General features: G+C 43.3%; 1 long non-coding RNA gene and 2 pseudogenes across 1 annotated transcript; 2 read left to right on the plus strand and 1 right to left on the minus strand.

Moving 5' to 3' along the window:
* Positions 1 to 3,779: 3,779 nt before the first annotated feature.
* Positions 3,780 to 4,341, minus strand: LOC129050373 (COX assembly mitochondrial protein 2 homolog; annotated as a pseudogene).
* Positions 4,342 to 5,455: 1,114 nt separating this feature from the next.
* LOC129050388 (uncharacterized) lies at positions 5,456 to 11,117 on the plus strand. The gene is made up of 4 exons (XR_008513974.2): positions 5,456 to 5,604; positions 6,424 to 6,525; positions 10,402 to 10,523; positions 10,867 to 11,117. It is a non-coding gene; the product is annotated as an uncharacterized LOC129050388 (long non-coding RNA).
* A 264-nt stretch (positions 11,118 to 11,381) lies between these two features.
* The window catches only part of LOC100434050 (putative HERC2-like protein 3), a 34,463-nt pseudogene continuing 25,136 nt past the window's right edge, over positions 11,382 to 20,708 (plus strand).

The raw sequence follows: 20,708 nt of genomic DNA on the forward strand, positions 1-20,708 counted from the left end.
GTGTCACTTAATATTTTCATACATTAAACAATGGGCAAATTTTGAGATTTAAAATGAACCCATTGTTCTCAACTATTATAGATGAGGCAATCAGGGAGCTATTTCCTACTTTCCTCTTTCTTTTACTCTCTCCTCCTAGTTGTTACAGTTCAATCATTTGTACATTATCAGAATCATCAGTAAAATATCTTTTTACATTTTCTACACCATGTATCCCTTAAATCTATATACGACGCAGTGAATGCTTACCTCTTGCCTTACTGGTAGTATTTTACCTACTCAGAACTAGGTTGATTGAACTTTGTCCTGTGGTAAATCTCTTAATAAGAACTTTCTGTAAACAGTGTTCCCTGCAGTTATGGGTGCTTATAACTGTACACTTTATAGCTGATAGATATCTTGCAAGGATAAGGATAACCATTGGCTTCTCCCTTCTCTTCTTTCTCAATATTTCCCCCCATTTTCTGGTGTTAACTTTTGCTGTGGAAAACTCTGATGCCAAAATGATTTTCTTTTTCTCTAAGTTGACTATTTTTGCTTAAGCCCCCAAATAATGCTTTCTTAATCTTTAAAGTCCTAGTCCCATACAGGGATATATCTTGGAGTTGAACATTCTAAAAACATATATAAGCATATACTACACGGTAATGTAAATGTATGTGCTTATGATGATCTATCTTGGCTTAATATAGGCAATAACTTTTTTCTAATTCTATCCTATGTTTCACAGTTTTTGGATTTTTGGACAGGGGAGGGGACTCATTACATATTTTTTTCTCACTTACACCCTTTACAAACCTTACATTATTTGGGGTTCAGTCTCCCTCGTTCTCTTTACAATTTAGTTTTCTGTTTTTCGACAATGATTTTGTTTTTAAATCCTATTTCTTTCATGGATTCTGCCAGTTTCTATTGCACTTTCTGGCTATCTCTTCCCCATGCTCTTGCGTTTCACTTCATGGTCTCTTTATGTTTTATTACACCCTTACAATTTATGTTGGAATGTATAAATGTTCATATTTTTCATCTGTTTTGTAGCAACACGTTTCTAGTGATTACAAGAGTTGATATATTACACCCTTACAATTTATGTTGGAATGTATAAATGTTCATTCCTTTTTTCATCTGTTTTGTAGCAACACGTTTCTAGTGATTACAAGAGTTGATATATTCCTTTTTATCTTTATTCTTATTTTTATGTGAATGCCGAGAAAATTCCTTTAGTATTTCTCATATGTGAAAGTTGAATCTATAGGACAAAGGAAAGGGGTTGTAGAATGTGCCCCAGCCTGCTAGCTCAAGGGCCCTCTCACCATTTGCTACAGTGACAGACTGCTGCCTCATTTTGGGGACATTATGGAGCCACTGCTCCTTCTTCGTAAGAGCACAAATGATTACCAGGTAGTCGTTACTGTCTTCTTTCCTCGATACTCATACATAACTTATAGCACATATGGAAGCAACCTTCTAAATACCCATGTTTTACCTTTAACATGTTCTTTGTGTGTAGCTGCCCATTTGTTTTGTGCTAACTGACTGCCCCTATTACCTTCAGTTGTAACAACCCACTTAAGGTAGAAATGAAGGACACTCATCTCCATGTGTTTTCAGAATTTAAACGAAAAAATAGAAAGGGGCTGATGTCACTTCCCAGTTTAACGTAGGGGTTTTATTTATTTATGTACACTCAATCAAACTATGACTATTACAAATGGTTTTACCACTACAATAAAGATAGTTAATTCATAACTCAATAAAAATGAAGAGTGAAAGATTAAAAACGGAAAGCAACAATTCTAAACTATAAAATCTACTTCAAAAAGCTACATACAGCAAAGCTCAATAAATAAATTGTGAGAAAAGAAAATAATATGGGATAAGTTTTATGGTTTAGGAGATACCTTCCTATAAGCCAAAAACCTAAAAAAAAAAAAAAAATGCTAAAGGAATAGCTTGCTATAGTACGTGGTAGGAGAAATTAACATGGATAAAATCAATAACACTCACATTATGTGATAGTCTACAGCCAAAGAATAATAGAAAGCAAGTGAAATGCTTAGCATAGCCATTTAGTCTACTAAATTAGGTTTGTGAAAATGGGAATGCCAAATGCCTTAAGGCTTACTGCAGGTGCAAAAGCAAAACATCAGAGGTCAACCTAAGAGTATTTTTAATATAAAATTAATGTACCTGCATTGTAAGCATTATTTTTTTTGTATGGTAGAAAGGAAAAAAATTCATGTATTATTCTACTATAAATGCGTATTCTTTGCTCTACTAAATTTGCATGTCATTGTCAGCCTTTCACTTTGTCTTCAGCTAACAGGAACCTCTTGGGTTCATCCTTTGGAGAACCTGATATCATGGAAAATGGACTGAACTAGGAGAACAGGCTTTGTTTAGACCACATGCTGAGGTCTAGTGGCTTCAATTAAAAATATATAAATGCAGCCGGGCACAGTGGCTCATGCCTGTAACTCCAGCACTTTGGGATTCTGAGGCGGGCAGATCATGAGGTCAGGAGTTCAAGACCAGCCTGACCAACATGATGAAACCCCATCTCTACTAAAAATACAAAAATTAGCTAGGCATGGTGGCACGTGCCTGTAATCCCAGCTACTCAGGAGGCTGATGCAGGAGAATCGCTTGAACCCTGGAGGCGGAAGCTGTAGGGAGCCAAGATCGTGCCATTGTACTCTAGCCTGGGACTACAGATCGAGACTCCGTCTCAAAAAAAAAATTATGTGTATATATATATATATATATATATATGCTTAATCTCTAAGCTTTGGAAGGAACAGCCTATCTACAGAAAAATTTAAAACTTGGTCATGGCAGGTACAGAGTTGGGCCCCATTAATTTTGTTGATGTTGGGGTCAGCAGATTCTGTAAATTTTCACTATACCTCTCATATGATCTGCCGCCATACCATTCATACTCTAAATTTATTTCTCCTCACAACAGTAAATTACTAAAACTGCCAAGCTTTTTTTTCACAAATTAACATCTTTAGCATGCTCTTCCTTCAGCCCGCAATGAAATCCTCTACTCCCCTCCCTCCTCCTCCCTCCCTTACTCCCGCTAATGACATTTGTGTTTTGGTTTCCACACCAAATGATCTACCTTCAGTAAGCATCCCACAACTCCACAGGGAACTTTAGTTTCTCTACCTTCTGTGCTGTCGAAGCACTTGGCTCAGAATGAGAGATCTGTCTGCATTTCAGATCTACAAATTACTCATTGCGTTACCTTGGACATATCCCTAATATTTTTGAGCCTCAGTTTCTCATCTTTAAAATTAGAATAAAGATACCAAACTCCTGGGGTTTTGTGAGAGTAAAATGAGACGATGTGTATAAGAGACTCAGTGCAGTGTCAGTATCTATCTACCATGTGCTATGCACTCTGCGTTTTCTTTTTCTTTTTTTTTTTTTTTATTTTTGAGACGGAGTCTTGCTTTCTCACCCAGGCTGGAGTGCAGAGGGCAGTGGCATGATCTCGGCTCACTGCAACCTCTGCCTCCTGGGTTCAAGAGATTCTCCTGCCTCAGCCTGCGAGTAGCTGGGATTACAGGCCCACACAACCATGCCTGGCTAATTTTTGTATTTTTAGTAAACACAGCGTTTCACCATATTGGTCAGGCTGGTCTTGAACTCCTGACCTCAGGTGATCCACTCACCTCGGCCTCCGAAAGTGCTAGGATTACAGGCGTGAGCCACTGTGCCCGGGCCAACCCATAGTCTTTTGGTCTTCTCTCAGCATCCAGTGAAAATGCACTTTATTTTTCAGATTCCTCTGGAGAATTAAAAAGTCTCTTTTACGGCTGGACACGGCGACTCACACCTGTAATCCCAGCACTTTGGGAGGCTAAGGCAGGCAGATCACAAGGTCAAGAGATCGAGACCATCCTGGCCAGGGCCAACATGGTGAAACCCTGTCTCTACTAAAAATACAAAAATTAGTAGGGTGTAGTGACACACGCCTGTTGTCCCAGCTACGTGGGAGGCTGAGGCAGGAGAATTGCTTGAACCCAGGAGACGGAGGTTGCAGTGAGCCAAGATTGAGCCACTGCACTTGCCCTGGTGAAAGAGCAAGACTCTGTCTCAAAAAAAAAAAAAAAAAAAAAAAGTCTCTTTTGCATGGAATTGCCATACTCTCTGCTCTTGGTCTTCTTTTCCATGTACTCATTCTTCAAGCATTTATTTTCTCATTGCCTGATCAAGATCATTGCAATGACCAAAAAATTTTCAAATGCTATGATTTTTGTGATATTCTTTTAGCAAGTTAATCACGATGTTGCATTCTTGAGTGTGCGAGTGTGGAGGAAAGTCATGATGCATCTTTAAGACAAGATGATGGGTCACGGCAGTGCCACACCACTCACGGCCACACGAGGAGAGCTGAAGGGGCAGTCACCAACGAAGATGCCTGACCCAGAAGCTGGCTGCCAGGGAGCCAAAGGCCAGGTCATTCCACAGGTGGCCAATGCCCGGGGGTGGCCCTCCACCGCCCAAACTTATTATCATTATTATTATTTTGAAACGGAATCTGGCTCTGTCTCCCAGGCTGGAGTGCAGTAGCACGATCTCGGCTCACTGCAACCTCCGCCTCCGGGGTTCAAGCGATTCTCCTGCCTCGGCCTCCCGAGTAGCTGGGACCACAGGCACGTGCCACCTTACCTGGCTAATTTTATTTTTTGAATAGACAGGGTCTTGTCATGTTGCCCAGGCTGGTCTTGAACTCCCGGGCTCAAGCGATCCTCCCACTTCAGCCTCCCAAAGTGCTAAGACTACAGGTGTGAGCCACCACACCTGGCCAAGTTCTACTTTTCTAATATTTAAAATATGAAATAGGCCGGGCACGGTGGCTCACACCTGTAATCCCAGAACTTTGGGAGGCTGAGGCGGGCAGATCACCAGAGGTCAGGAGTTCGTGACCAGCCTGGCCAACATGATGAAACTTCGTCACTACTGAAAATACAAAAATTAGCCGGGTGTGGTGGCAGATGCCTGTAATCCCAGCTACTCAGAAGGCTGAGGCACCTAAACCCGGGAGGTGGAGGTTGCAATGAGCAGATATCAGGCCACTGCACTCCAGTCTCGGCGAGGCAGTGAGACTGTCTCAAAAAAAAAAAAAAAATAGATGGTGTCAGTGATTTCTATTACACGAGGTCTGGAAACACTCTGCACCTGATTGCTCCACTTTTAGTGGTGCTAAGTTCAAATAATTCAGGTGGTGAGAAACTGACTCCCGTAGGAGCGCGGGTGTGCGTGCGTGCGGCGGAAATCCCGCCTTCCGGCGCCTGCCTTTGCCCCTGGCCGCAGCCGGTGAGCTCCAAGTAGGAAGATAAACCGGATTGCAGGAGCGGGAGAGTCCGGAGGAGCGGCGAAGGGCTCCCCTTCCCCATTGGCTGCGCCCACGGAGCCGCCTTGCGATTGGCCATAAGCGCGGGTAGCGGGGGTCGCGAGAGGCGTCAGGATCCCTGGCGCCGCCTGAGCCAGCGGCTGCTGGGAGGCTGTGTCCGCAAGCCAGCGGGGCGAGGCGGCCGGGCCCTGCGCGTCAGGTCCTGGCCTGGGGCACCGGGGCTGCCAGCGTCGGAGGAGGTGTGGGCGCGGGGTTGGCGGGCGGGCGGGCGAACTAGGGGCCTGCGCGGACCGCCCGCGGGGCAGCCTCGGGTCTCTCTCCATCTCTAAGTGGTGGTGGCTGTGGGTTTTTCTGCAGGTGATCCTTTTTAGTAATTTGTTTCACGCAGGCGCCCTGCTGTGGGGTAAAGCGGCAGATTCATGCTGCTGTCGTTTGTCGTTCAAACAGTGGGCTTCCTGGCCAGGCGCCGTGGCTCAAGCCTGTAGTCCCAGCACTTTGGGAGGCCGAGGCGGGCGGATCACGAGGTTGGGAGATCCAGATCATCCTGGCTAACATGGTGAAACCCTATCTGTACTAAAAATAGAAAAAATTAGCTGGCGTGGTGGCGGGCGCCTGTAGTCCCAGCTACTCGGGAGGCTGAGGCAGGAGAATGGTGTGAACCCAGGAGGCGGAGTTTGCAGTGAGCTGAGATGGTGCCACTGCACTCAGGCCTGGGTTACAGAGGGAGACTCCATCTCAAAACAAAACAAAAAACGATGGGCTTCCTGTCATGTGTGTGTGTACCTTTTGGATTTGAGGGCAGGGGGATGACATTGTGATTTGGCCTCCTGAGAAACCAGGCACACCCTGCCTACCTTGGAAGGAGGCTTTCCCTTCCCCACTTCCCTCTCCCTCCATCTCTTCCCTCTTTCCCTCTCTCCCCTTCATTCCCCTCCCCGAGCTCTTCTTTCCCATCTTTCTGTTCTCTGTCTTTTTTTTTTTCTGCATTAAACCTTTCGGGAGTGTCTTTGTAAACTATTAAAAAGCGTCAGGTCTTCAACATGTATGTTTACTTGCAGGCCTGAGAACTGGGAGGAAGCTGGAGAAAAGAATACCCTCTGAATCTTTGTGTTTGGCTGCCCAGGCTCGCCTTGACACCGAATGGTTGAAAACATATACAGGTGGGGTTTGACATGTCTTTTTCTTGGTGTATTTCTGCTTCCATGTTTATATTTCTCATGTAAGTCTTTTTTTTAGGGTATGTAAGGGGAAGTCAGTTGTATCTTGCTATATTAGAGGAGCAGGTTTGTTTCCTATGACTTAAAATGTAACAGTCTTTATGGCTGTTTTTGTAGATTGTGCACGGCTGCCTTTTAATTAGTTTCTTGCAAGTGCACGAAACTTGAGATTTATTAATAGGCAAAATTTTTTTCCTATTTATTATTACTGGTTAAGAAATCTGCCACACTCCTAACCATATCATGGTGACTGTTGTTTGTTATTGATAGTTTTTGAGCTGTTTAGTTAACTGTGGAGGGGAAAATTGGAGAAGTTGCAGTAATTACGGCCGCTAGAAACTCACTCATTTTATGAGGTTTTGTGTTTGTGTTTCTGGAGAGACAAGAGTTAGTTCAGTTGAGCTGTTTGTTTTGTATTTGTAACCAATACAAGGTCTAAGGACAATTGTGTTGAAACTGAGGTCATGATGCTGGGATCTTAAGGGCTGAAGTTTCCAAATAAATGGTATATATAGAATTCTCTCTGACTTGAAATTTTCCCTTTCTGGACCTCTGGATGCTGAGGCTAAGAGTGTCCATATGACAGTGCCTTCCATGACAGGAGTCAGCAACCCTTTTTTCTTTTTTTTCACATATGCGTAATTCATTGTGTATATTTTAAAAAGTTTTAACCTCTTCTTCCTAGCCCTCCAGTATTTGTTAATAAATTAAAACATTTCCAAAAGTGTTTTTTGTGAAGCAATAATTCTAAAAGATGCTCTAAGAAAAGCTAAATACATGGAAAAATCCAAAGTATATGTTTTATTTATTACATTTGATGAATTTTCGGTTTGTTTTTTCCTCTCGAGAGGGAGTCTTGCTCTGTCGCTCAGGCTGGAGTGCAGTGGCCTGATCTTGGCTTACTGCAACCTCCGCCTCCTGGGTTCAAGCAGTTCTCTGTCTTAGCCTCCTGAATAGCTAGGATTACAGGTGCCCTCCACCACGCCCAGCTAATTTTTGTGTTTTTAGTAGAGACAGAGTTTCACCATATTGGCCAGGCTGGTCTTGAACTCCTGACCTCATGATCCGCCTGCCACGGCCTCCCAAAGTGTTGGGATTACAGGCGTGAGCCTCCGCACCCGGCCCACATTTGATGAATATTTTTGTTCTTTAAAATTGTGGTTAGAAAGCAGAGCATAATTGTTCTTTATGTAGATCACAACTGATTGGGGTTTTTAGGGAGATTTTTTGGCATTCAGTAAATGTTTTTATTTTCCATTATTAAGACTATGAATATTTTATTTTATTTTCTGAGACAGGGTCTTGCTCTGTTTCCCAGGCTGGAGTACAGTGGCATGATCTTGGCTCACTGCAGCCTCTGCCTCCCAGGTTCAAGCAGTTCTCCTGCCTCAGCCTCTCGAGCTGCTGGAATTACAGGTGGTTGCCACCACGCTGGGCCAATTTTTGTATTTTTAGTAGAGTTGGAGTTTCACCATGTCGGCCAAGCTGGTCTGAAACTCCTGACCTCAATTGATCCGCCCGCCTTGGCCTCCCAGCGTGCTGGGATTGTAGGTGTGAGCCACTGCACCTGGCGCATTTTCACTTTTCATTAGCTGCTTTTTCCCCCCATTTATTTCCTACCTTTCTGTGTATGATTTCTGAATTAAATGTATTTCATGTCTTAAACTTCTGAATTGTTTGTTCTCTCATTTTCCATGTTGTTAAGGAAAATAAGAGGCTAAGTGAGACGTATTAAATTTGCATGTAGTTTGTCAGATCAGGATAAATGCTAATCTGTTGCAGAACGGGACTCTGCTCTTGCTTCACCCAGGATGCGTTTCCTAGTTCCTTCCTAGAGTGGGGCCATACCCTACTCCAGCCCTCCAGACCCAGCTCGCTGCTCTGACATGATTCCACCAGACTGTATTCCAGCTGTCCTACCTAGACCTAGATATTTTCTTTGTTTTTTGTTTTGTTTTGTTTTGAGATGACGTTTCACTTGGTGGTCCAGGCTGGAGTGCAGTGGCGTGATCTCAGCTCACTGCAACCTCCGCCTTCCAGGTTTAAGCGATTCTCCTGCCTCAGGCTCCCAGGTAGCTGGGATTACAGGCGCGTGCCACCACACCTGGCTAATTTTTGCATTTTTAGTAGAGACGGGGTTTACCATGTTGGCCAGGCTCGTCTCGAAATCCTGACCTTGTGATCTGCTCACCCCAGCCTCCCGAAGTGCTGGGATTACAGGTGTGAGCCACCACACCCAGCCAACTTTTTTTTTTTTATTAAAAAACTTATATGAAATTTATTTTATTGTGGTATGTAGTTCAGTAAATCTTGACTTCTATAGATTCATGTAACCCCCATCATCATCAGGATGGAGAATTTTCATCACCCCAAAAGCTCCCTTGTGCTTCTCCTTTTTATCACATGTTCCCTGGCCTCGTACCCTGGCAACCACTGATCTGTTCTCCATCAGTATAGGGTATTCTTTTTGAGAATGTCATGTGAGTGGAACCATATTTTCAGTAATGTTTTGAAACCATCTTCATTTACTCCTAGTTAGATGTTTGAGATTTATACTTGTTCTGTGTATTAATAGTTCTTTTTATTGCTGAATGGTATTTCATTTGGAATACCATTTCATTTGGCTAACACATCTTCCATGGGAAGATGTGATTGGCTTGTTTGAATAACTCTGGGCCGGCAGGGATGAGCAGGCTGGGGTCGGGTCTCTGCGATAAGGAGAGTTGTTTGGCTTTGGGATCTTATCCGTGGGAGCAGAGCTCGGGGGAGACCTTGTGGTTAGGCCATTTGAGGCTTTCTTGATTTTACCGACGTCAAGGCAGCACATAATATTTAGCCTTAATTTCAGGCCACAAAAGACATTCTTCTATATCTACTTTCTGTGGCACTTTTGAAACGGTTTTGTCCTTAGTGTTTGGCGGTTGATTATGATGTGCCTCGTCATGGCTTCCTTTGGATTTATCATGTCTGGGCTTTGCACAGATTCTTCAATCTGCCTAGGTTTGTGTCATTCGCTGAACTTAGGAAGTTTTCAGCCATTAGTTCTTTAGATATTGTTTTCAGCATTGTACCTTTTGTCTCCTGTTATTAACCTGCGGTGTCTGTCCTAATTCTAGGTAGTTAGTTTCAGAATTGAATTGCACTGTGGGACACACAGCTGGGTGTTGCAGAGAACTGGAGAATTGCTTGGTGCAAAAGTCCATACATTTGGTGTCAGAAGTGTTGTAAACAGAGGAACTGTTTCCTTCGAGATTTTTAGATAGTCATTATTTGTAATCTGGATGGGACATTGTCTTTCACTGATTGAGATACATTTTTCTAATTATGTTGTTTAGACATTTAGTCACAGCCTTCTGTGATGGAAGGTGTTTAGACTTCAAGGGTAAGGTTAGTTCTCTCTTCTCTTTGCTTACTATGTAAGGAGTTTTATGACAGTTGTTTTTGACTGAAACTTTACATTGTCAGTGGCCTAAAGTCATTTTTCTCAGCTTTTCCTTTGTGTCCCAGTGCTCTTGAATTATGCTATCAGTGACAGTGACAGTGCATAGCAGTGCTTCCCAGTTGGCAGTGGAGTAGGGCCTTGTAAAGAGTTAAAAGATTTTTGAATTGTACTCCTTTTCTACACCCTCCCTTTTCCCACGGATACACAAGCACTGGGACTCACTGGATAAAAGCAATTGGTGTGAAATTGAAGTAGGTAAATATCAAAGACTAAGTTTCTCAGTTGTGAAATCTACTAGGAAGTTAATGAAATATGATTTTGGAAGACAGGCTTTAAATAATTTGATATATTGGTTTCTTTTCTTTTTTTTTTTTCAGATGGAGTCTTGCTCTTTTGCCCAGGCTGGAGTGCAGTGGTGCCATCTCGGCTCACTGCAAGCTCTGCCTCCCGGGTTCATGCCATTGTCCTGCCTCAGCCTCCCGAGTAGCTGGAACTATAGGTATCCACCATCATACCTGGCCAATTTTTTGTATTTTTAGTAGGGATGGGGTTTCACCGTGTTAGCCAAGATGGTGTCCATCTTCTGACCTTCTGATCCACCCGCCTCGGCCTCTTAGAGTGCTGGGATTACAGGCGTAAGCCACCACTCCCGGCCAATTTATTGGTTTGTTTATGAAAATTATACTGGATCTGTTAGAGGTATGATTGATGTATTTTATTTTTAAGTTGTCAAACATACAGTTAATGATGTTGTAACTTCGGGGAGGGACATTTGCAGAGACTGACTAATGGTATGGCATTCTGAAAAGCAGTTACAGATTAAAAAAATTTTAATTCTGCAGATGATAGTGTCGAACCAAGTGGAACAAAGAAAGAAGATCTGGATGACAAAGAGAAAAAAGATGAAACTCCTGCACCTGTATATAGGGCCAAGTCAATTCTGGAGAGCTGGGTATGGAGTAAGCAACCAGGTAATCTTTGATCAGAGATAGAAATTAGTGTAGACATTTTGCCTCCAGATCCTCAGGTGGTTTTAGAAATTGGCTCTCTAATTCTGTAGGAGGAGGTAGATACTGGCATAGTCTTACACGTCATTGAAACTGGAAAAGATAGCTGGATATTCTCCTACTCATGTTTTGGATAATGAGATAAATTATTTTATGCTTCACACACTTGGAGTATGTCATCTACTGTAATAGCATCCGAATGAATAAATACATTTCTGTGAGTTAATTGTATACTTTAAAAATCTCTGAAAAATTTGAGTAGCAAGTCTCAGAAACTTGATTCTAAATATTAAAAATATATCCTTCCTTGGGAGGGAGCATGTAGTAAATGTGTTAGTGTGATTGTAAGCATGCTGTCTTTCTGGAGGTCGCTTTGTTCCTGCATCCACTGTTTTCATTTCAAGGATGTTCATGGAATGCCAGCCACCAAAGGGCCAGGAAGCATCCCCCTGCAGGACCAGAACTTGGCCCTGGCCGTCCTGCTGGAGCTGGCTGTGCAGAGAGGCACGTTGAGGTGAGGGCTGCCGCAGACTGGGAATGCTTCGGGGAAGCACCTCTGTGTCCAAATACCTGTTGCATTGTGTGCATTTCACTAAATCGTGTGTGACTGCAGCAGATGTGGTGCTCTGTAACCAGAGAACCATGTCCCAGAGCTCGCTCGCTCTTTACCTTTTTTTCACTTCCTTTTTTATGCTCAGTTTTCTAGCCTGGGAACTGTTCTTTTTTTTTTTCTTTCAGTTTTCCTCATTTAATTATTTTTATTCCATGAGTTTAAGATCCTAGAACTTCCATGTAAACATGCTCTTTGAGCTTCTTAACTGGTCTTTCCTATCAGCAGAAGGCAATGACTTGTGCTAAAATCTTGGTGTCAATTCAGTGATTTAATTACCATGGCTTTACTTTCATTTCCTTTCATATCCCAAGTATTGCTTCACTTCTATCTAGCTGTTTGCTTTTATTTTTGATCAACCATGAAAAAAAAAAGTTAACCTGTTTTTACTAAGAATAAATATGTTTTCTCCTTTAGCCAAATGTTGTCTGCCATCCTGTTGTTGCTTCAGCTGTGGGACAGCGGGGCACAGGAGACTGACAATGAGCGTTCTGCCCAGGGCACCAGCGCCTTGCTTTTGCCCTTGCTGCAAAGGTTCCAGAGCATCATTTGCAGGAAGGATACACCCCACTCCGAGGGCAACAAGCATGTGAGTGTCATGATGGAACTTTGTGTTTAGGTGGCACTCGAGTCTAGTTATTTTTAAAGCAAGACCAGCGTGCGTGTCCACGGCAGTGTTTTTCTCTGGCGTGTGTGTGTTTGGTGGTAACAGCAGCGAGTCAGATGAGACAGGTTGGGAAGCCACTTGTTTGTGGAGAAGACTCAGATCAGTGAGCACCGACTCCCTTGTCAGCACAGAACCAAGCTTGAAACACGCACTTTTAAATCAATACCAGAAAAGAACAATGAAAATAGTGACTTGCTTTGTTGGCCCTTCCTATGTACTGGGCTCTGTGCAGGGTGTGTCACCTGAGCTGTCACTCTGTTTAGTACCAGCTCCCCCCTTAACAGGTGTGGACGCCGAGCTGGGGGAGGAGCAGGCATGTGGGGCCCTGGGCGTAAACCTCCAGGACTGCTGGTCTTTACAGGTCAAGTACAAGTTGGATTTTGTGTCTTTTTGGGAAAGTCTTAGGCATTTCAATATCATGCCTTGTTTTAATTTTTCTATTATTTGGTAGTCTTTAACCTAATGATAATAGGGCTCTTCTGCCTTTAGAAGAATTAGAACTATGATTTAATTTGCAAATGAAAGTAGGTATTCTCCAGAGTGGGCAACGTTTAGATTAAAATAAAGGTTTTGGTTTTAGATTTCAAGGCCAGCTTGAGATGCTGTGCTGGGTTCCCACAGAGGTGCTTCTGCCTTTCTCCAGGGGTCCTAGGCCTGTAGGGTGGTTTGCTCATGTTAGTAATCTGTGTGGATTCAACTTACCTGTGGTATCATAAATGTATACATGCACAGTCAATGTTGTGTACATGTATACCGCAAATTTAGACATTTACACAGTTTATGTGCTGCACAAATACATAGCTGTATAGTATAACTGTATCATCAGCATTTCATTTGATGGGTCAAATGAGTCAATACCAAAATATAAAGAGTGGGTAAAGGCTCACTGTGTTACTTTAATTTTTCCCACCATTTCTGAATGTTTGTTTACTTTTCCCTTCTAGCTTTTGTCTGGCCCTCTGAGCCCCAGTGAGAGTTTCCTGAGGTACCTCACCCTTCCACAAGACAACGAGCTTGCCATTGATCTGCAACAAATGGCAGTTGTTGTCTTGGCCCATCTAGACCATCTGGCTACACCCTGTAGATGCCTCCGCCATGTAGCTCTCCAACATCTCATAAGGTGTGTGTGCAAGAACCGTGTTCTCCATGTGTTTTGTAGCTAGTACCACTTGTAGGCTCTCATGCTGGGCCTGTGTGGAGACTTGCTTTTTCTGGTATTGGTAGCGGGAGCTGGCCTGTGGTTTTTAAATGTGTTTGCAGTTGAAGGTGTTATCCGTGTTGAGAGTGAATGATGAGCAAGCTGAGGCACACAGGCCTGGGGACCCAACCTGGGGGCCCAGGTTCCAGGTTCAGTTGGCACAGCCCCAGAGAGCTCCCCTTTATGCACAGCCCCAGGCCCTCCCACCTTCTGCAGGGGGTTCCACAGCCTTCTTTATACTCTGAATGCAGGCTGTCTTAGTATGTAATGCTGGTTATAGTAGTGACAGTATAATTATATATTATATCTGTTATGTAATAGTAATGGTAATAGTAGTGATTTGCATGTGTGGAGCACCTGTAGGGTGCAGGCCCGCTGAGGACCCCATGCACGCTGTTGTATCTCATTATGTCAATGAGAAAACTGCCTTTGCTAATGGTAGTGAACTTTGCCAGTGTAGAACAGTAATCCTAGTTTTGAATGCAGATTTTGCTAACATTTTATTTCTAGTATGAAGAGCATTTATTTTGTTTTACAGTCATTAAAAAAAAAAGGAATACAGTCACATGGTTCAAAAATCAAACCTAGGTAGAGACACACTGTCGCTTCCCCGCCCACGCCTTCCAGCCATTTCTCACCTGCTGCCTCTGACTTTTCAGTCTCCTCTGTAACCTCCTTGTTCTCTGGAATGAGTACGCTAGTGGTAGCATGTTGCATTACTTGTGCTGCTTGTTTTTTTTAACTAACCATATATACTGGAGTACTTTATCAGAGTGTGGCTCTTAGTTTTTATAAAGCAGCTTAGTCTTCAGTGTGTGGATGTGTCTTTTATGTATCTTTCTTTAGTGAGTCTCTTATTGGTGGACACTTGGGCTTATTGCCACAATGTTGCTATACAAATAGTGCTGAGGGTCGGGTGTGGTGGCTCACGCCTGTAATCCCAGCACTTTGGGAGGCCAAGGTGGGTGGATCACCTGAGGTTGGGAGTTGGAGATCAGCCTGGCCAACTTGGAGAAACCCCGTCTCTACTGAAAAATACAACAGTTAGCAGGGCATGGTGGTGCATGCCTATAATCCCAGCTACTCGGGAGGCTGAGGCAGGAGAATCCCTTGAACCTGGGAGGCAGAGGTTGCAGTGAGCCGAGATCACACCACTGCATTCCAGGCTGGGCAACAAAAGTGAAACTCCATCTCAAACAACAACAACAACAACAACAAAAATAGTTCTGCAAGGCCTGACCTGGAACACATGTCCTCCATGTGTGCACGCATGTGTGCCTGTGCACATGCACAGGTGGGGATGCATCTAGTGTGGGCTGGTTGTCACCAGATTGCTCCTGTACATCTTGATTTCTCTCACCACCAATAGGGCTGCTGGCCTCCCAGCCTTGTGTGTGGGCTTTTGGGATTTTGCCTGCTAAAGCACAAAGTGGTGACCCCGATATAGTTTGAGCATTTTAAAATATATTAGTATTTAAGGGCCATTTATACTACTTTTTAATGGGCTCTGTTGAAATGCAATGGAAATGGAAAAATAGCCTGTTCAAGTTGCTTCATTATACCTGTTAAATGCGGTAATACGGCGTGGTATGAGATGGGGTTTCACTGTGTTAGCCAGGATGGTCTCGATCTCCTGACTTCGTGATCTGCCCGCCTCGGCCTCCCAAAGTGCTGGGATTACAGGCATGAGCCACCGTGCCTGGCTGATTGGATTATTTTAAAGCATAACTCTGTCTTTAAAACATTTTAAGGCATTTTACCTCTTAAGGATTTAAAAAAAAAACTCTACAATATCATTATCCTGTCTATAAGATTAACAGTGATTCCTTAACCTAACATGCGGCCCATGTTACATTTTCCTGGACTATCTCAAAAATGCCTTTTTTAGGTGGTAATTTTGAATTACGACCTGAGCACGTTCTCTGTGTTGGCATTGCTTGACATATGCTTCTAGTCTCTTTCTCCAAACAGCATGGCTCCAGGCCCTCCTCTCCCTGTCTCTGATCATACCGTTTTCTTTTTCAAAGAAGCAGGTTGGTTATTTTGGAGAACTTCACATTTTCTGAATTTGGTTGATTGCTTTCTCTTATTCTAGACCAACATGTTCTTCTGTTAGTTCCATTAATCTGCTGGTTAGATCTAGAGGTTTGGTTGGATTTGGATTCAGTCTCGTTGGGGTGGTGTTACGTCTGGAGTCATGCTGCATGCTTTCTGTTGGCTCAGGAGGCCTGTAGTGCTCGGTGGCTCCCGCTTTAGTTCTGTGAACTAGACCAGGGAATTCATGTGCTGCGTGTCCTCTATAAAATCCCCACCAACCTTGCCCTCTGCTGTCTGGTTAGCAGGAGGTACAATCTGTACAGGAAGGACATAATCTAGGCTTGACTTCTTGAACTGCCACCTCCCTTTAACTATTTTTGGTAATATTGAGTTGGTATCCTAGCACTTGCATAGGTGACCACCACTCAGGTTTTCTTTTTTTGAGTACTTTTATGAAATAATAGACTTTTATTGATTTGGTGTTTCTTTTCTTTTTTAGCTTTTTCCCTCTAATACACACATTTAAAGGCGTAAATGCCCTCAAGCATGCATTTAGTTGTATGTCACCAATTTTGATCTGCAGTATTTTGATTATTAATTGAACACATTTTCTAATTTTCATAGTCATTTTTTCTTAGAATTTTGGGTTACTTATAAGTGTATTTTATAATTCTCAAATATGTGAATGAATATTTTTATTTTCTGTATATACAGAGTCATTTTTATTTTATTTTGAATGAATTTTTGAAAACCTATTTCTAATTTAACTGCATTGTAGTCAGCACACATGCTCTGTAACTTTATTTCTTTGAAATCTGTTGAGATTTGCTCTGTGGCCTGGCATGGCCAGATTTGATATTCATGCTGTCTAGATTTTTTTTTAAAGCATTCTATATTTAATAGAATTTGTATGTGTGGTATTAGTTTCAGAGCTAGATATGTATTTCTCCCATTTTGATTGTGGATTTGTTTATTTCTGCTTGTAGTTCTTTCACACAGTTTGTTCTTTTCATTTTACCTGTTGATTGATCGATGGACTGATTCTGGTTTCTGTATATACAGAGTCATTTTTTACAGGTCAGAACTGTAGAAATAATGAGGAGGTGACACTTATACGCAAAGCTGATTTGGAGAACCATAATAAAGATGGAGGCTTCTGGACTGTGATTGACGGGAAAGTATATGATATAAAGGACTACCAGACACAGTCGTTAACAGGAAATAGTATTCTTGGTAAGATTACACTTCTTATTTCCTGGTTAAAAGTTACAACCTGTATCATTCTAAGCAGAGTATTTGGCTTATAAATGATTTCTTTAGTTTTGTGCCAGCCCCCGCATACTTTAATGTATCGGTGGCTTTGGTGTCTGTCTTATCAACAAATTGAGCACATTTGAAGAATTTCCTTTCATTATGCATTTTTGTTTTAATACTTGGAACTCATTTCAAGTTCTGAGTCGGCCCAGGCAACCCTGGGAGACAGTGGGAGGTCATTATACTCTGGTAACCCTCACTTTTGAGTTAAGCACCTAACTTATTTCCTACTCACTGTTTCTCCTATAGCTCTTCAGGCAAGCTGAATTGAACTCATGTTGCTTTTTCTCTTTTTGTTTCAGCTCAGTTTGCAGGGGAAGACCCAGTGGTAGCTTTGGAAGCTGCTTTGCAGTTTGAAGACACCCGGGAATCCGTTTACGCATTTTGTGTTGGCCAATATTTGGAGGTGAGGCTGTATGCCTTGAATGATGCAGAGGATGGCAGGGGATACCCTCTGTGTGTTTGTGATAGGAATATTTGGATCTAGAAGTACTGATATCTGAGTCTTTTGGGGGGCATTAGGGATAAATATAAAGATCCTTTAGAAGTTTTGTCATAAATGAATTTACATTTATTCGTGTTAAGATCTGTGATGTACTGGTCTTGAAAGATTGTTTTTTAAATGTTCAATTTGTGAGAAATATAGACAGTGTTCCACAAGAAAAGAGGTTACACTTTGGTCTTATGTAGAAATTTGGAATGGCTTATTATCTTGAGGTGTGTATTTTTTGGGAAGAACTATGTAGAAGTGTAATTCTTTACAATAGAAATATGTCCTTCCTATGTATTCACGAACACATAGAATTTATATATTGGGATTAGCTTTCCAGGTATCTGCAAGTAATAAAATGTATTAAATGCCATTAGGGCAGGGCTTAAAGCATTTTATGAAGGGGAGAATTAACTTTGCTGTAAATATCTTCTGTGACTGGAAAAGTTGAACTCTTGCTTTTTTCAGAGTTTGATTTTTGTTAGAATAAATTTCATTTCCTCTACATGTGTGGTCACAGTCCACTAATACTTGTCATCGAATACTTGTCATAGTTTTGTTGCCCAGTGGGTTATTTATGCATGTAACAATTCATTATACTTTCTGAAGCAAGGTGTACAGTCACTTTGGAAACTGATTCCTAAGGAATATTCTAGCCAAATCACGTATCTGTGCTTTAGTTTTTCTACAGTAGGGCTGTGCGGTTGCTGCCTGCTTTATTGGGCATGTGGGTTTATGTGGTATCTGCTGTTACTTGGGCACAGCAGCAAAAACTCATTACAGGATGGAGGGGCAGAACGCCCAGAGCACCCCTGGGCTCACATGGCGGTACAGTTGCAGGACAGAGCTGTCCTTTTGGTTTTATGTTTTTAATTAATTCTGTTTCCTCAGATTGATGATGAAATTTATTTTTCCAGCCTGACCAAGAAGTTGTCACCATACCAGATCTGGGAAGTCTCTCTTCACCTCTGATAGACACAGAGAGGAATCTGGGCCTGCTTCTCGGATTACATGCTTCCTATTTAGCAATGAGCGCACCGCTGTCTCCTGTCGAGATTGAATGTGCCAGTAAGAAAATCTTTGCTTTTTGCTGATTAGCAGATTATTTTTTTTGAACTGTAAGTGCCATTAAGAGTGGGAGAGGGCCAGGCACAGTGGTTCATGCCTGTAATCCCAGCACTTTGGGAGGTTGAGGCATGTGGATTGCTTGAGGTCAAGAGTTTGAGACCAGCCTGGGCAACATGGCAAAACCCCATCTCTACAATATACACAAAAATTATCCAGGCATGGTGGCACATACTTGGAGTCCCAGATACTCAGGAGGCTGAGGTAGGAGGATCGCTTGAGCCTGGGAGGTTGAGGTTGCAGTGAGTCATGATCATACCACTGCACTCCAGCCTGGGTGACAAAACAAGACTCTCTCTTTAAAAAAGTAGGAGATGGCCAGGCGGTGGCTCATGCCTGTAATCCCAGCACTTTGGGAGGCTGAGGCGGGTGGATCACCTGAGGTCAGGAGTTCGAGACCAGCCTGGCCAATGTGGTGAAACCCCATGTCTACTAAAAATGCAAAAATTAGCTGGGTGTGGTGACAGGTGCCTGTAATCCCAGTTACTCGGGAGGCTGAGGTAGGAGAATTGCTTGAACCCAGGAGACAGAGGTTGCAGTGAGCTGAGATCGCACCACTGCACTCCAGCCTGGGTGACAAGAGTGAGACTCTGTCTCAAAAAAAAAAGGAGAGGAGTATTCAACACAGTTGATGACGTTAAAAAAAAATAATAATAAGGATAGTGAGACTGAATCAGGTAGAAACAGCTGTGAGTGGCTGTTATTTGCCCTCATGGTCTGTTGCTGCAGAGGAAGCTAAAAAGTGTGCAGGAATGTCTACCCGTCTACCCTGTGGTGTTCTCACGTATTGCAGCCTCTGCCTGATGGGCTCAGCATGGCTTTTTTCTGCCTGAATGCCCAGAAATTGCACAGAATGTGGATCAGCTGTCCTCTCAGGGAACAGCATTCTACTTGAGGACTGCGTTTTTACCAGACCAGGCTCAAGTCAGTTATAGTTCAGGATGGCAGCCTTTGTAACCACCTAAAATAATAAGCTTCTTCCTGTCTCCTAAGATGGGTTTACATTTTCCTTCATGTAGTTGTGCATTTCCCATCTGTCTGTCTGTCTGTCTGTCCATTGAGCAGCTTCTGTTGAGCAGTTGCCTAGTGCCGTTACCATATGAGGTGTTCAGGATGCAGTGATGGATAGGACACGCCTCTGCTTTCTGGTGCCGTTACCGTGCGAGGTGTTCAGGATGCAGTGATGGATAGGACACGCCTCTGCTTTCTAGTGCCGTTACCATGTGAGGTGTTCAGGATGCAGTGATGGATAGGACACGCCTCTGCTTTCTGGTGCCGTTACCATGCGAGGTGTTCAGGATGCAGTGATGGATAGGACATGCCTCTGCCTTCAGCTGCTGCTTGTTGATGAGCCAGCATTCTAAGCAGGTCACGTTACAAGGTGGTGAATGGTGAAATGGAGAGGTTCATACGTGGTTCTGGGAGAAGAAAGGCTTCACATTGGCAGCAGTCCTGAAATTGTGTGAGGGAGCATTCTGGGCAGAAAACGCAGGAGTGTCAAGGGCACTGCTGAGAGGAGCAGGGCTTTCCTGCTGCTTGCGAGAGTGGGTGTGGCAGAGGTTTGCGGGGAAGGAGGATCTTGGTGTCCACACAGCCCCCTGATGGGTGGACCTTTGTGCAGTGCTGGGTGCTGGGCTGCCTGTGGTGTCCTGTGAGGTGTCTGCTTCCCTCCGTCCTCCTCAAGGCTCATTGCTTGCCAGAAGATGGGCTTTGTTTAAATTGGCAAGGAGGGCAGGGCTGGCGAGCTCCAGGGCAGAGGGTGCCATGGGCCCTGGCAGGTGGGTCCGATCCACAGGAGGCTCAGAGGCTTATCTTGGAGCAGTAAGGAGGGGCGGTCCTGTGCTTAAAGAGAGAGGGCCAGAGAGAGTCGGCATTGGATTAGTGTTTCAGGAGAATGAATGTGGTGGGTTGGGGAATGCTCCTGAGTGCTCTAAAATCTAAATGTCCAGTAAAAGAACACTAAGTGCATGCCCGCTTTGATTGCTTGGATTTGGAGCAGTATTTGATAACACAGATCCTTAATAGAGATCTGTAGTGGTGCACATACTAATTTTGTGTGTATGTGCCACTCCCTCAAGTGACCATAAGCAGTTGTAATTAACATTCGCACTGGCCGATCCCGTGCCTGGCACCACGCACAGGTCTCCTTTCCAGTCCGTCGGCCCTCCCATCTCCAGGGATCTATCCTTCATTAAAGATTGTGTGTTTGTTAAATATTTTCTCCTTTTCGTTCCTT

Source organism: Pongo abelii, chromosome 16 (genome assembly GCF_028885655.2).
Source record: "Pongo abelii isolate AG06213 chromosome 16, NHGRI_mPonAbe1-v2.0_pri, whole genome shotgun sequence".
NCBI classification, from domain to species: domain Eukaryota; kingdom Metazoa; phylum Chordata; class Mammalia; order Primates; family Hominidae; genus Pongo; species Pongo abelii.